Genomic DNA, 14,719 nt, shown 5'->3' with positions numbered 1-14,719 from the left:
TCATGTGAAATGACACACAAGGATGAGATGTCTACCACTACTAGATTTGAGCTCAACATGGATTAAATACCAAATCATGATGGATGTCTTTATACAATTTTTGACATCACCAAGCTTGTGTATATCAACAAATGGATCCACCACAACTACATAAATGTAGCCCTCTTTTGGACTTTCTTTTAGTGTCCATGCATTTATCTATTTCCTTAAGTCCCAAAGATGAATACATTATGTTGGGCATTTTAAAGAATCATCAGAGGACCTTCTATACCAAAACTTTACAAACTTAGAACTACTCCTTCCTTTGTCTCTTTATTTGCAACCTTTTTAGTGCTAGTGTACCTATCAATGCTGCCATCTTCTCTTAGAAGATAATTTATAGAGAAAACATGTATTCTATCACTACTAGATACCACAACAACTTGTGGCCCATTTTCACACATTGCAACACGAATTACTCGGCCGCCATTTATAGAGTAGGTAAACATTGACCAAAATGTAATGTATTTTTCTAGTCTTCCACTATCCCAAATTTTACTGTGGAATCATGCAATGCACTTAAAAAAAAATTATGATAATTTGAAATTGCAATTTCATTAATAGCTAATTGATGCTCTTGAATATGTGACAACAAAATTCCATGTGGTCTCCATGCACGATCTGGGATAGATTCTCCAGAGTAAGATGACAATATAGTTGCATCTGCTAGTGATGGTGAACCTACAGTTACACTTGATGACGATAAAGAGCTCTTAGAATCATCAAAAATAGAAATGTCTTTGGACTTATTCATCACATTAGTTATGTCACCATTTTCTCTTCCAACAAAGTCTCTTAGGACTTTGTTCACTTGTCTAGTAGAAGCAAATATGCCACTCAAAATAGAACCACTAACCAACTTAGGAGGAAAAGAACCTCCCATAATAACATATCTTTGTAATATCTTTGCTGTGGGCATGGATGATTGATCATCACCCAATGTCCACTATGAGGAAACAAAAGAACTAGTAACTTGTACTCCATAAAAAATTGTCATCATAATAGTTATTGCATCTTCTAGACCTACAACATCATTACTTATGTCTTCATTAAAGGATGATCCTATCGAAGACATTAGATTTTTTCCACTCTCATTTTTATTTTTAGTAACAAAGTACACATAAATTGGGACACCATCATAAGATGGACCATTGTTGGAACCATTGCCTATCATAGAATTCAAAGGCATTTCTAGAGCATAAGCTTGAAGCTTCTCATGATTTTCCAACTCTGAAGTATTTTTTTGAGACTGCATCGTACTAGAGAGATTCAGTATGTAGCTTTCCATTACTTTCATCCTTGCACAATCTTCTGGCTCAAATAGGCTTATATTATGACCAAAGGATTCTATGTTTGGATGTAGATAGGACTTATTAGTTAACTTAATTTTGGCCATAGCTGGATCAACTACTACAAATGAAATCTTTTTAGGTATTTTTTATTAGTAAAAGAAGCATTATTTAAGTTTAAACTAGGTTCAACAAGATTATGAGAAGTTGAAATTTTCTTAACTTTTCTCTGATGGTTGCATTTCTCTAAAACCTCTAAGCACAATGAATTATTGGCTTTCTCTAGGACTTCATGAAAAATCTATCTTGACATTGGAGATTTCAGACATGACAATAACTCAATCTTTGAAGTCAATGATGTTGGCTTTCTATGAAGAAAAGGAAGAAGAACTGGTGAAAGGTAAAACATAAGAGTTAACTAGTTGTAAAATCTCACTACCAACAACAAAAAAATTAATAGCTTCTCTTCTAAACCATTAGCTAGGATGACATAATAGTGGAGCACAATGTGTAACTGATCCAATTACTAACCATTTTCCTATTAATTTACTTTTTGACAATGCTACCAAACATTTCAAGGCATTAATAATAACTTCTTCCACAATACCATCTAAAGCCTACACAATGTAAGGAAAAGATACTACTCCACACTAATCTAACCAACAAAATAACATACATGGATAATCCACTCAAAGAATATAGCTCGTAACTATTCATCATGATCACTTAGAAAATCTAGAAGAATAGGCAACAAGAAATCATTACTTTTCTCCTTTATGAAGAAATCACATGATTCCTTTATGTGCTCTAGCAATGCCCTCCTAATGATTGGACTTTGCTTTGGTCCCATTACCAATTCTTGTATAACATGAGCTATTGTCTGTAGTAACTTTGAAAGTTTTACATTTCATTTACTATTCTTTTGATGACCTACAACTTGTGATACTAAAGTCCATTTTGAAGCCAAATGACCTTTACCCACCTTATGCAAAACATTTGATCTATCTAAAATGTTTGTCTCATTGAAAACTTATTATCGTATAAGAAAGTGTGAGGCGGTTGCAATAATCTTGTATTAGTTATTAGCATAAAAAATATGAACAATCTTCTCAGGATCATCTAGTAATGTTGAAAGCATAGGAAGAATATATTATGGAAAGATTTTTGCATCACTTGAGGAAAATAATACTTAGTGAAATAGAATTAGGTGTAGCAAAAAACTTAGTTGTTTTACTTTGGTTGGTGTTTTCGATGCATATGTGTTAACCTCCATTATTTGAAACAAGGAAAGGAATTCCCACATGATAAAAATTGGATGGGAGTTGGATTCTTTTCCTAGAATTTTCCTTATTGACTTGTATGACAAGAACATGAGTATAGAAGATTCTTTGAATTTTTTTCATGAAATGTCAAACTAACATGAAGTCTCTTGCAATACACTGATTATCAGGTTTGTGCAACTTGGATATAGTAAATTGGCATTAATATTGTTTGGTAAAATGTAGGAGATCATAAGGAAGCTAACCCAAGAAAATTACATGGTGAAGCAAGACAATATTGAGCAACATTGACAGATGGTAGAAGGTATGCTGCTACCACTTAATATGGTGTGAATTGATTACACTACGACTAAAGTTAGTTATGAACTAAAGTATCCTGACTATTCCAAGTTGTTGATCTAGAATAAGTCACCAAACTTGTATGAATATTGTGCAAGGAGTTGCATGCAATGATGGCGAGTCCAAGTCACAATTCTCCACCAGAGGTTCAAGAGATGGATTTTTTCATAAATTTGCAGATTATTTTAGAACCATTTTCCTGTGTGCAAAATTTTACTTTGGAATTACAAAAATTAAATGATGGATTTGTTTATATTTATGTTTCCATTGGGGATATTTATTATTCTCTCAAGATATTTAGGATCTACTTAAATGTGTATGAAGAAAATTGTTGGCTAACTTTCTCATTTTTTGATACCTTGACTCCCATTTTTTTCTAAAATACTTCATTATTATAGATCATGTTGTATTGTAAATAAAAGAGTTCACAAATTTTCTTTTGTATAACAATGGTTTCCTAGATAGTCATGAAAAATTACTATAATAATCATTTTTCCTATTATATTTTGCATAGGTGTTGTTTACAATACAATGCAGTTCTAATTTTTTCATTATATTGTTATACATGCTTTACACTTGGCTATAAATGCTAGTCACCACAAGCTATTGGGAACTCAAATAATTTTATGGTCTAGCCCCATAGAATTTTATGGGCTAGCCCTAGAATTATAGGTAGGGTATGGTAGGGTAGGGTATGGTCTATCTATCCTAGAAGAGTGCCTAAGATCTGTATGAATCTTTTTCCGTGTCAATCACTTTTGAGGTACCTAGACTCTAGCTGAATTACACAATGAATCATCAGTGATCACCCCCCTACATGTATGGGGTGGCATCTATGGGAATGAACACTTGTGTATCACGGAGTCAATCTTATTCTTGGGGATGTTGTTATTTGTACACCTTTATTATGCTCACATCCTCTTCTTTTCTAGGATGAACTGGTGGTGCTAGAAAAACTTGTGACAATGGTACAATTTCTACATATGGAGCTTGTACTAATGGTCTAGATGGAGCTTAAATTTAGTCTTTATTCTTTATCATGAAGAGCTAGCACTAGATATAAAAACCAAACATGAAGAAAAAACAACAAACATTGTTGCTCTAATAACAAATACAAAGATGATATGGCTAATGAACTAAAAAAGTAAGGGCTCCAATATCTTATAAAAAATGTTCATTGGATAGGTGTGACAAATACAAATGTTTAAAATGATTATCCAAAACATGGCAAATATTTTTGGGATATGATAGTTCTCTAAAAATTTAAGCCATAAGGGACTAGAAAATATTACAGTGAACAAAGGTAAAACTTGGGACATAAAATAAAAAGTAACTGAATGCCTAAGCCAACTTAAGGAAGATGAGATGACTTCTACTGTAATAGATTTCAACTCATCAGCAAGAGATTCCCATGAGAATCATTCCATACATACATTCTACTGTGAACATGAAGAATATAAACTACAGATAGGTAGAACAATTCAATCATCTTTTGTAGTCATTGGTCTGATGGTATACCTACAGTATACATTGGAAGCATCCATTCTCTTCTAATTTGATATACCTAAATATAGTCATTATCTATAAGCACTAGTAGAGCTTACAATCATAGGAATCTCATGCTCAATACAAGAAGATTAAAGTGATATATGTTATGGAAGGATGTCATGCAATTATGATAGCATTTGGACATTTGTAGCAGCACAACACATACATTAGTACCAAAATCATTAAAAATTTGATCTATTGCATAAACATAATGGAGGGTTTTACAAATTCAATCATGATGTTTTATGGAGTGTGAATTGGTTGAAGGGCCTTCTCTTCATTTCTCCAAAATGTGCCTTGATTAGTGTCTAAAAACTGATACCTATGTTAATAAAGAAGATCAATGAGAATTGTTCAAATACACATACATAAATATTTGAGAAATTTTTTTTTTTGCAAGTGAAAGCAAGATATAAAAGGCAAATAATTTTTTTAGAACAATTATATGAAAGCAAGTAGCTTGCAAAAATCACAAGTGACCATCATATAGAAATGGAATTTTTTCTTTAGGGAAAAAAAAGTAGAAAAAAAAAAGTTGATAATGTAATGCTCCCAATTGGTGGTGGGGTTGGTCTGCATCAATACTTTTAACAAAATAAATAATAAAGTAATAATTGAATAATAAATAAATAATTCTTAATTTGGGATGACTTTCCTAGCTAGTGTCCTACTTGCATTATATATACATAATTAATTATTTTACTTTATCTTGGAGTCAGTCTTGGATGAAATGATTTTAGGTCAGTTTTCTAATATTTCTCGATATTGAAGGATTGTTGTATTCTAGGGGTTGATGTGGCAAGGGAAGGCTTTGGAGTTTTATTTTGAGAAAAATATTTCACAAATGCACTAACGACCAAGACAAAAATCTTAATAATCTTCTCATAAGTGATACTATTAAATTATTAATCATTTATCTACATATGTTTAGTTGTCTTGCTCAATAAATGCTTCATTTTCTATATCAATTCTCATGAAAAATATAAAGAAATAGTTTAAAACTATAATCCAATTTGAGAAATGTCCAAAATAATATTTTGACAGAGAAAAGCATGGAGTGAACAATCACTAAGAACAATTATATTAGATGAATTTTCTTTCTAATATTACTATATTTTTATATAAATACATAAATGATCTTGGATGTTGGTGAGCATTTATTCATTGTTTGCCTACTATTGCCTTTGTTCACTATTCAATCTATATGCCAATTGGTAGTAACCTAAATTGTTAAAAACTATCTTTGTCTTTTTATGAAGAATTTGGCAACTAGCTAGTTTATAAGTAGAAGTGTCATTTCATTAACTTCTCATGATCTTACAATTTATTTGATCATTCTTTGTTAAATTTACAATTTTTGGAGTGCCAATTGAGATTGTTGTATATAGACAAAATTCTTTAAGGCATATTCCTCAATTTTTGATAAATGTGGTGATTACATTGTGCAATTAGGTAAGTCTCTCTCAATTCCTAAGATAGACTTTAGATCTAATCCATTTCATAAATTGTTTTATGAAAATCTAAAATGTGTAGAGGTCCAATTCAAGTAGAATCACCAGGACTAAATGCAGAGTACATATTTAGGACTGAATGAGATATAAAGGTTGTTCAAGGTCTAATTTCTTTATATAATGAAGGGAAATTCTCTAAATCCCCTTATTTTGACATTCTTTACACCAAGTAAAACAATTTAGACAAACTATGAGCTTATATAAGTGAATATAGCTAATAATATTTTGAAATTTTCATGATATTTATATTTTTAAAAATATTTTTTTGTAGATGAGAATGCCTCATTGCTTAAGGCCATGAGTCCTATTGATGCAATAACTTTAGTTAAAATTTAACTTCTTAGTCTTCCTGAGCCGATTCTTCCATTTGACTTATATGACAACATCAAGGTTGCTAGAGGGAACACAAGACAACTTGGAATAATATTGAAAAGACTTCCACATGTGAACCATTCAACCCTCAAATTTGTAACTGCTCTTCTTCTTCGAATCATCAACAAATATGGCCTGAATAATGTAAGTTATTCATTCTAGCTCGATATGGAGTTTGATTAGTGTGGTTTGAATAAGATGTGTGCCTTAGTGATGGAGCCGATTATATTTGTAAGCCAATAGGTGTAACAACAAATTTATGGGATAGGTGTGTGTTAACACCAAATCTTTTGATGCAAATATACCAAAAATTTAATATGATAGGATGCTAACAAAACTTAAAAATTATTAAATATCGAAATCAGTTGTTAGTTGTTGAAGACACCTGTAGACACTTTCTTTGCCTAGCCTGCACCTAAGGCAAGGACTGGATTTGCGCGCAACCCTTATTTTTTTTATATCTTTTGATCTTGGTTGACTCTTCTATATATATCAATTTGAAGTTTCATGACTAAGTCCATGTATCTTTATCATATTTGATTTTTGTTGTTATTTTATTTTTAATGATATGTTATATTTTTCATTTTTTTTAATATTTATTATCATATTTGTAATATTAAAATATTGACTTGGGATAAGATTTTAATCATAATTTAATATTTTATTTTAATTATATTCATCATCTTACTATAGATGATTCATAATATTATGTTATATGTTACTTCTTAATCATATTTGTAATAATAAATTATATTATGTAATATTATTAACAATATTTTATTTCTTTATTATAATAATTTGAATAATAATATTTCATAGTGTATTATTATTTATTTGATTAACATGATTATTATCATTATGATTATATATATAACTTTGTATGTGTATATATATATATATATATATATATATATATATATATAGGCTCTATTATCATTCAAATCTAGCTCTAGAAAAGAGACATTACACTATGGTCAAGGATATGAACTTTATGGTTATGATCAACCATCTCAGGATCCATCAATGTATCGTTCTAGGGCTTATCCTACAATTGGAGTTATCACCAAGTGAAGCATTGCCATTGCTTATCAAACTTTACTAGTCCACTATTTCCTTTTGTTATAGGTTTATTTAATCAAATTTATCATAAACATATTATTTAGTTTATTTTTACATTTATGAATCGACACCACTTCCCCTATTACTAGGAATAATTTAATTATAGATTATTATTAAAAGCTTTTTTTCATGTGCCTTATTTTTATCAAATTCCCATTTTTATGTTGTTTGTAGACTAAGGTTCAATAAATCTGAACATCAGGTGTAAGCAACACTTTTAGCGCCCACTTGAGCATAAGGAATTAGAGGAAATATTTGATCTTTTGGCACCTCCATATATTAAAAAGTGAGTATTTCAATTGATTTGGTTTTGTAGCTTTTATAGATGTGATTTTTTAATGGGGTTTGATGTTTTTATTTAATGCAAAGGTCTATTTTCTTGACATAATTTACACAATCATTTGCATCTTTATGTGAGAAGTTAGCACAAGAAATAATACCTGTGTGTGGCCAAAGTGCTGCAAATTATATTTTATAGGAGTCTATCACTACAAGATTTTAGAGAAGTGTAATTGACATGAAATATAATTTTAAAATGTTTGAACAAAAGAATTTAAAATTGTTGAATTCTCATTGATAAATATTTAGATTGTTGTTTTTCATAATAAAAAAATTTTGTGTTCTTTGAGAAGAGTATATCATGTTATAGTGACCATGATCATGGTAGATCTAATTTTGGGAAGACAACTTTGTCATTTTTTTGCATTATTCTTTAAAGGGTACTAGCTCAATGGAAGAGCACCTGCTTTGTAAGTAGGAGGGTGGTGGTTCAATTTCATCGTGCCCTAATATGACTAAATTAATAATTAAATAAACTACCAAATATATTACCAAATATAATACCAAATATACTACCAAATAATTTACTAAATATACTACCATATATACTACCCAAAATACTACTAAATATACTACCAAATCAACTACTAAATATACTACCATATACTACCCAAAAAACCACCAAATATACTACCAAATATATTACCAAATAAACTACCATATAAACTACCAAGTAATGACAATAAATGACTAAATCAATGACCTAATCAATGTTTAAAATAGTATGGTCATAAATTTGGTTGGGAGATAAATGTTTGGCAATAAACTACCACTAGTCACATGATCAAAATTAGTCACATGTCTACAATTTTTAGTAGTTTATTTAGTGATATATTATTGTTTTTGTACTAGTGGATACTGATTCACCCCCCCTCTCAGTATTATCTATTTCTAATAATGTGTCCTCTGATATATCCTCAACAACTACAATAGGTGGCTTGATGAATGGAGCTGCAATGGTAGGCAATGCTGAAGAGTAATCCTATGTAATGGATGGAATCTGAACATGAGGTGGAGGTGTAGAATTCACAACTCTAGTCTCAGGAACAACACATAAGTTCAAGTGACTTGACTTCACCTCAATAGTCTCTGGTAAAGAAGGAGAGTAAGTCTTTGATAGTGGAGATGGTGGACTAAAATGAGAGAAGGAGTATAGGTGGGAAGAATGATCAACAATCCTTGTAGCAATAATATTGCCTATCTCACTATCTCTAATGGGCACTGAATCTTGTGCAAACTCAATTGTCTTTCTTGTCCCATTATGTGTAATCTAATAAATAGAGAGAAGTTAGAAGAAAAAGATGGAACACAAAGTACATCATAAAATGTACCATCATCAATGCCAATAGAACCTTTCCCACATATAGTCATAACAATGTTGTTCCCCATCAAAATGTGTCGAGTAGGAGAAGCCTCAATCAAAGAGAACAAATCCTGAGAAGATGCCATATGGTGTGAAGCACCTAAATCTAGTAACCATATAGAAGAGAGTGGAGTAGTAGTTAGGAATATCAATGTTCCTCTTCTAAAGGAGAGTTGTCAAATTTGAAACCTATTTGGCATAGCCATTTAACTTCTTATAGCAACATAACTCATCATGATTGGGCTTATTATAATAAGCAAACTTTGGTCTTTGTGGCTTTGGTTTTTCTCCCTTAGGAGGAGGTGGGTCTGATGTGATGTGAGAGCTAGAATCAATCTAAGATACTATAGGATGTGACTTCTATTTCTTCTCCTTCATCCCCGAAGATGGTTGAGCTACCAATGCATAAGTTTGTGAGCCTGTGACAAAATCCAAATGAGAGAGCTTATCTTGCTCTTGAGTCAAATGATGACAAAATACCTCAAAGGATGACATGGTAAATCTATTACCCAAAACATCTTTGGTGGAATAGAAGGTAGAAGAAAAAATATGAAAGTTTCCACAAAGCTTAGAAATAATCAGGTAAATGCACTCAATGTTAGTCTTGGTTTTCCCAGAACCCTACAATAAATATCTTTGTTCTTTGAACTTCATCAAGAAGTCCTCAATGGATGGAAAAGAATCTAGTATAAGAGAGGTAAGCTCTACCTTAATTTGAAGTGCCATGAACTCATTCATTGTACCAAACAAGCCATCAAGCTTGATCCACATAGCCAGAGGGGTGTTGCACCCATCAAGATGAAACTGTAGACTGTCAGCTACATGTAAATAAATTAACCCTATTGTCTCATCCATCTTGTTCTTGTGCTACATGACCTCAAAAGGCCTCTATAAAAATGGTTGCACTACATCTAAACAAGAACACAGCCCTTTCGACAAAGAAGCTATGTCATCAGGAACTTCCATGTGTGATAGTTGTGAGCAGTCAAAATTTCTACACAAGAAGAGCTCTTGGCCATTGTTTTACAAGGTGTTGGATTGTTTTTTTGAAAAAATTTCAATTTACTGATGTAAATAAAAAAAACAATAATACAAAACACCCCCACAATACAAACAACTAAACCCTAACTGCTAGAAGGAATGTGTAAACAAGAAGAGAAAAAAAAGCTTTAGTTTGAGAATCACATATACCTTTGATAAATATTGATTAAAATAGTAGATAATCTAGATAGTGCTTCAGAAGAGCTTTCAAACGCTTCTTTTGGATTGAAAAATAGAGCTATAAGGAGCAAGTTATGCCCCCAAAACATTGAAAACATCATATGACTTCGAGAGAAAAAAAATACACTAAATTGGAAAAACTACAAAAAGTACTTGCACCTTCATCTCCATCTCTAAATCAGATTTAAGACATTTCTTTTAGATAAAAAAAACACTTATGTTTGGCCAAGTTAGGTGCACAAAATTGATAGGACCCTTGTAGCAAAAAAATTACAATTTTTAAAAATTAAATAGAAGGGGGCTTAAAAAAAGCACCCCCAGCCCCCTGTGTGATTGCAAGCTAGGTAGGGTGGAGCTTTAATCTAAGCATTGGTTGAGTAGTGCATCCAGGTAGAGTAGAGTGAAGCTGCAATGGCATCATGGTGGCAACACTGGTGGAGGGCGACGACAGTGGTGAAATTGCAATCAGTGGAGAGACCAACCACAAGTGGTTAGAGTGACCCCCTATTGGACTAACTGCCAATGTTCCCCTTTGAGATTTTTGACATGACTTAACTACCTCCTATGTTTTATAAGTCTAGTGGTTGTATTGGGTATTGACAAGTCAATCTTTTGGAACAACGACAACTTTAGCTTGTAACAAGTGGTATCAGAGCTTGATCACATGCTTGAATCTCCTTGGGTAATGGTGAATGTGGGATTGTTGGACTAGCCACCAATGTTCCCCTTTGAGATTCATGACATGGCTTAATAGCCTCCTATATTCTATAAGTCTAGTGGTTGTATTGGGTATTGATAGGTCAATCTTTTGGTGCAATGATGACCTTAGCTTCTAACACCCCCATGTGGTTCATGTAACCGTTGCGGTGGGTGTGATAATCATGGCAGTGTAAAAACTACATATTTTTAATTAATTTTTTTCTTTGCAAAAAATTGCATTGGAATGCATGCCAGAGGCCATACAACCCTGGAATGCAATTTTTTTGCTTCCCTAGTCAACATTGTCCAAAATTGACAAACTTCAAATGGAAATGGGGGTTTTGACACCTTTTGAATCATGTAGGGTTTGATGATGAAAAAATTCATGGATTCCTGGATATCTTGCATGCAAATAACCTATCACAAGGAAGTAAGAATGGTAGAGAAAGATAAGGGTTTTCTCAATAAACAAGAAGATTATATTTACTTGTGCAAAACAAAATGAATAAACTTATAGCCAATCAATCCTTATAAAGGAGATCAAAAACCTAAAAAGGAAACCCTAAGAGGTAAATGACATTTAATAAGTACTAATTAATTATTAAATGGAAATGCAAGTGCATAAAGGAAAATATTAAGAAGGAAGTAAAGGTAATTTAATAAATAAAATTAAATTGACCTTTTACTATTACAATATTCCCCATCTTTTAGGCCCTTAGTGGAGTTCTTAGCCTTTCATTCTCTAAAGGCTATGTCGAGAAATAAGAAGAAATAAATTAAATTAAAGTCAATAAATAAATAAATCTAAAGGTGGCTTTATATTTAATTAATTTAATTTTCTAGAAGCACAACTAATTATTGTATTGGAAAGAGGGAAGCTTTTAGAGAGTGTGATTAAATAATATTTTATTTCCTTCTAGAAGGGTGAAGGAAAAGAATAAATAGAGGTGAGAGCTTCATTGATGGGCATAAATTAGTTGATTATTTGGTTAATGATCTCTTTGAGCTTTGAGGAAGGGTTTTAACATTTTCCATTGGAGATTAGAGTTCTTTTGTGTGCCTCCATTTGAGCTGGTGAAATACCCAGTGAGTTTGGTATTGGGAGGACATCATATAGGTATTATATTCAAGCATATTAGTGAAAGATCCTTTGATGGGTTGCAACTATTAGAGAAGACAAATCATTCTTTTTAGTGTACCAAATTTGTGGGCTAGGGCTGGATTGTGGAGTACGATTAAAGGAATAAGTTGGATATTGCTACAATAAACTTGTGCATGTAAAACTTGTAATGTAAATTTGCTATAACATATAAAAATGATGTATCACATGCATGAAAATAAACACATAAGACAATATTTGCTACCCATAAACCCTCCAAGGTGAAAGTAAAACTGGGGTAGGGATGGTACCCACAAATCTTCACTTCTACAATAATAAAGTTAACCTATTATAGTTACAATAGTTGATCATAAAATATGATCTACCCTATGAGTGATCTACCCTATTAAAGGCTTAAGAGACTACTAGGTCTCATCTTGTTAGAGGAGTTGACACTTATGAAAAAATAAGGACTCTATTAGGAGATTTACAAAGATCTATTAAGACCACTCTATTAAGATATTTACCCTGATTCAAGTAAGTTAAAATTGATTCAGTTTTTGACTCTCAATTTTATATGTAAGCTAATTTTCAATCTTCTCCTTGCTAACTAATCCTCTCCTCTGATCTGATATTACTTGTCTTTCTCTTTCACTTTATTGCTATGAATAGGTCACTTGCTCTATTGAGTGATAACAAAATCCTTCACTGGCTTTTGATTTGATCTCAATCCTTCACTTTACTCCTTGTTCACATTATGCCAAGCCAGCCAAGTCAGCCAGGACATCGGTCAACTAGAGTCAATCCTTAGGATTTTCCATGTGGACTAGTCATATTCTATCATTCTATCACCTGTCCATTCTTCTATCTTTCATGTTTGACCTTGACTGCCCATGATCATGGCTTTACAACCACCTTGCTTCATTAGCTATTATTCCCTATGAAATTTCAAACAAACCATATCACTACTTTGTAGCTTGTCCTTAACATCTTCCCCTAACTACTGTAATCAAGCGATAATGTGAAGTTGGTGTCTCTCTTCATTGCCACTTAATATCCAACTAGAATTAGATGCCTACGACTGTGTGAAACTATGATCCAAACTACCAACATACCATTCATGTCATTGCAGATTGAACCTTGACTTAACATGAAATGCTCATGACCATGTGAAAATGGACTTAACCACCATTGCTTGCTCTCCACTTGGGCATACTGAGATACATGTCACACTTTTACTATCTCACCATGCATTTTTATTGTACATCTTTTCTTAACAACATACTGACAAGCATTAATCTTGGGAGATCAGATCGCCAATGGAAAACCACAGTTTACCACCATGTCAAAACTTATGACCAATTTAGTTCTACCACATCATCAAACTTATCCATATGGTGGCATATCACAACTCCATGACCTTAACTTGAGATTATCTTTGACTCATTTTGACCATGCAAATAGCAAGAGATGCCTGATCATAGTACTAACTATGGTTCAAGTCATAACTCTAGCGAAGCTATGATGACCATCTAGTCTACTCATCTCATGTTATCATTGTTTCATGGCTTGATACTTTAATCCATTACTAACCCCCAATGACCATGTGCACAAGGTGATTTGTGAATTTTCCATCTTGACCATGGTTAACACTAAACTCTTTGTGATCATGTGAATGAGGAAGGGTCATGACATCACAACTTAGACCTTGAGTCAAGATCATAACCCTATGATCGAGAGATAAAGAGAAATTTCTACATTGCCACTAATAACTAGATGTTAGTATTCTAAACTATGAAGCTGCGTTGACTGCTGAAAAGACCATGTCACACATTCACACCTCCCTTGATAGTTAAGCCATAGACTATAGTGACTGGGTGATGAAAGATAGTCGCATGATCATGACTTAAATCTCCAAGAATAAAATATTAAAAATCTGAGACTTAGAATATAAAATACAACCCAAGGTTTAAATATATCTTTTAAAACATTTGATCATTTGAATATTTGAAAAGATATGACCGTTGGCCATGCTTGACAAGAAAACTTAAATTTTGGCAAGAGGGAAAATATGGCTAACGGTATTGAATAATATATATGGTATGTATAGATGTGATCTTTGATGATGAATTATCATATAAGAGTAGAAAAGTTACTTGGATGATTTTGAAGAGATGTGAGTGGAATCTATCATTCCTAGTGGACTTTAAAGAAGCTATTTTGGAAGATTAAGTTGAAGATCAATCAATTCATATTTTTGGATTTTTTATCCATTTTTAAAGTTAGTTTAACTTTTCACCCTTTGAGAAGTGTACTTGGGAAGAGTTTTTTTTTTTTTTTTCTCATCAACCTTTAACAGGGGTAGATCCTTCTAACAATGGTTCAAGGTCTCATAACAAGGATTTTTCCTTTAAAAGGGACTATTGTACTAAGTGCATTACATTTGACTAATAACAAGGTCACATCCTTTTACAAGGAACTTCTATAATAGTAAATTATTT

At 32.2% G+C, this 14,719-nt stretch overlaps 1 pseudogene; it reads right to left on the bottom strand.

Annotated features, from left to right (window-relative positions):
• LOC149540186 (serine/threonine-protein kinase VPS15-like) overlaps positions 1-14,719 on the bottom strand; it is a 119,426-nt pseudogene continuing 104,707 nt past the window's right edge.

This window comes from Cupressus sempervirens, chromosome 9 (assembly GCF_028749045.1).
Source record: "Cupressus sempervirens isolate cs-2001-9-10 chromosome 9, ASM2874904v1, whole genome shotgun sequence".
Taxonomy (NCBI): Eukaryota; Viridiplantae; Streptophyta; class Pinopsida; order Cupressales; family Cupressaceae; genus Cupressus; species Cupressus sempervirens.
The sequence above is the reverse complement of the archived record's forward strand: the minus strand, read 5'-3'. Positions and strand labels throughout refer to the sequence as shown.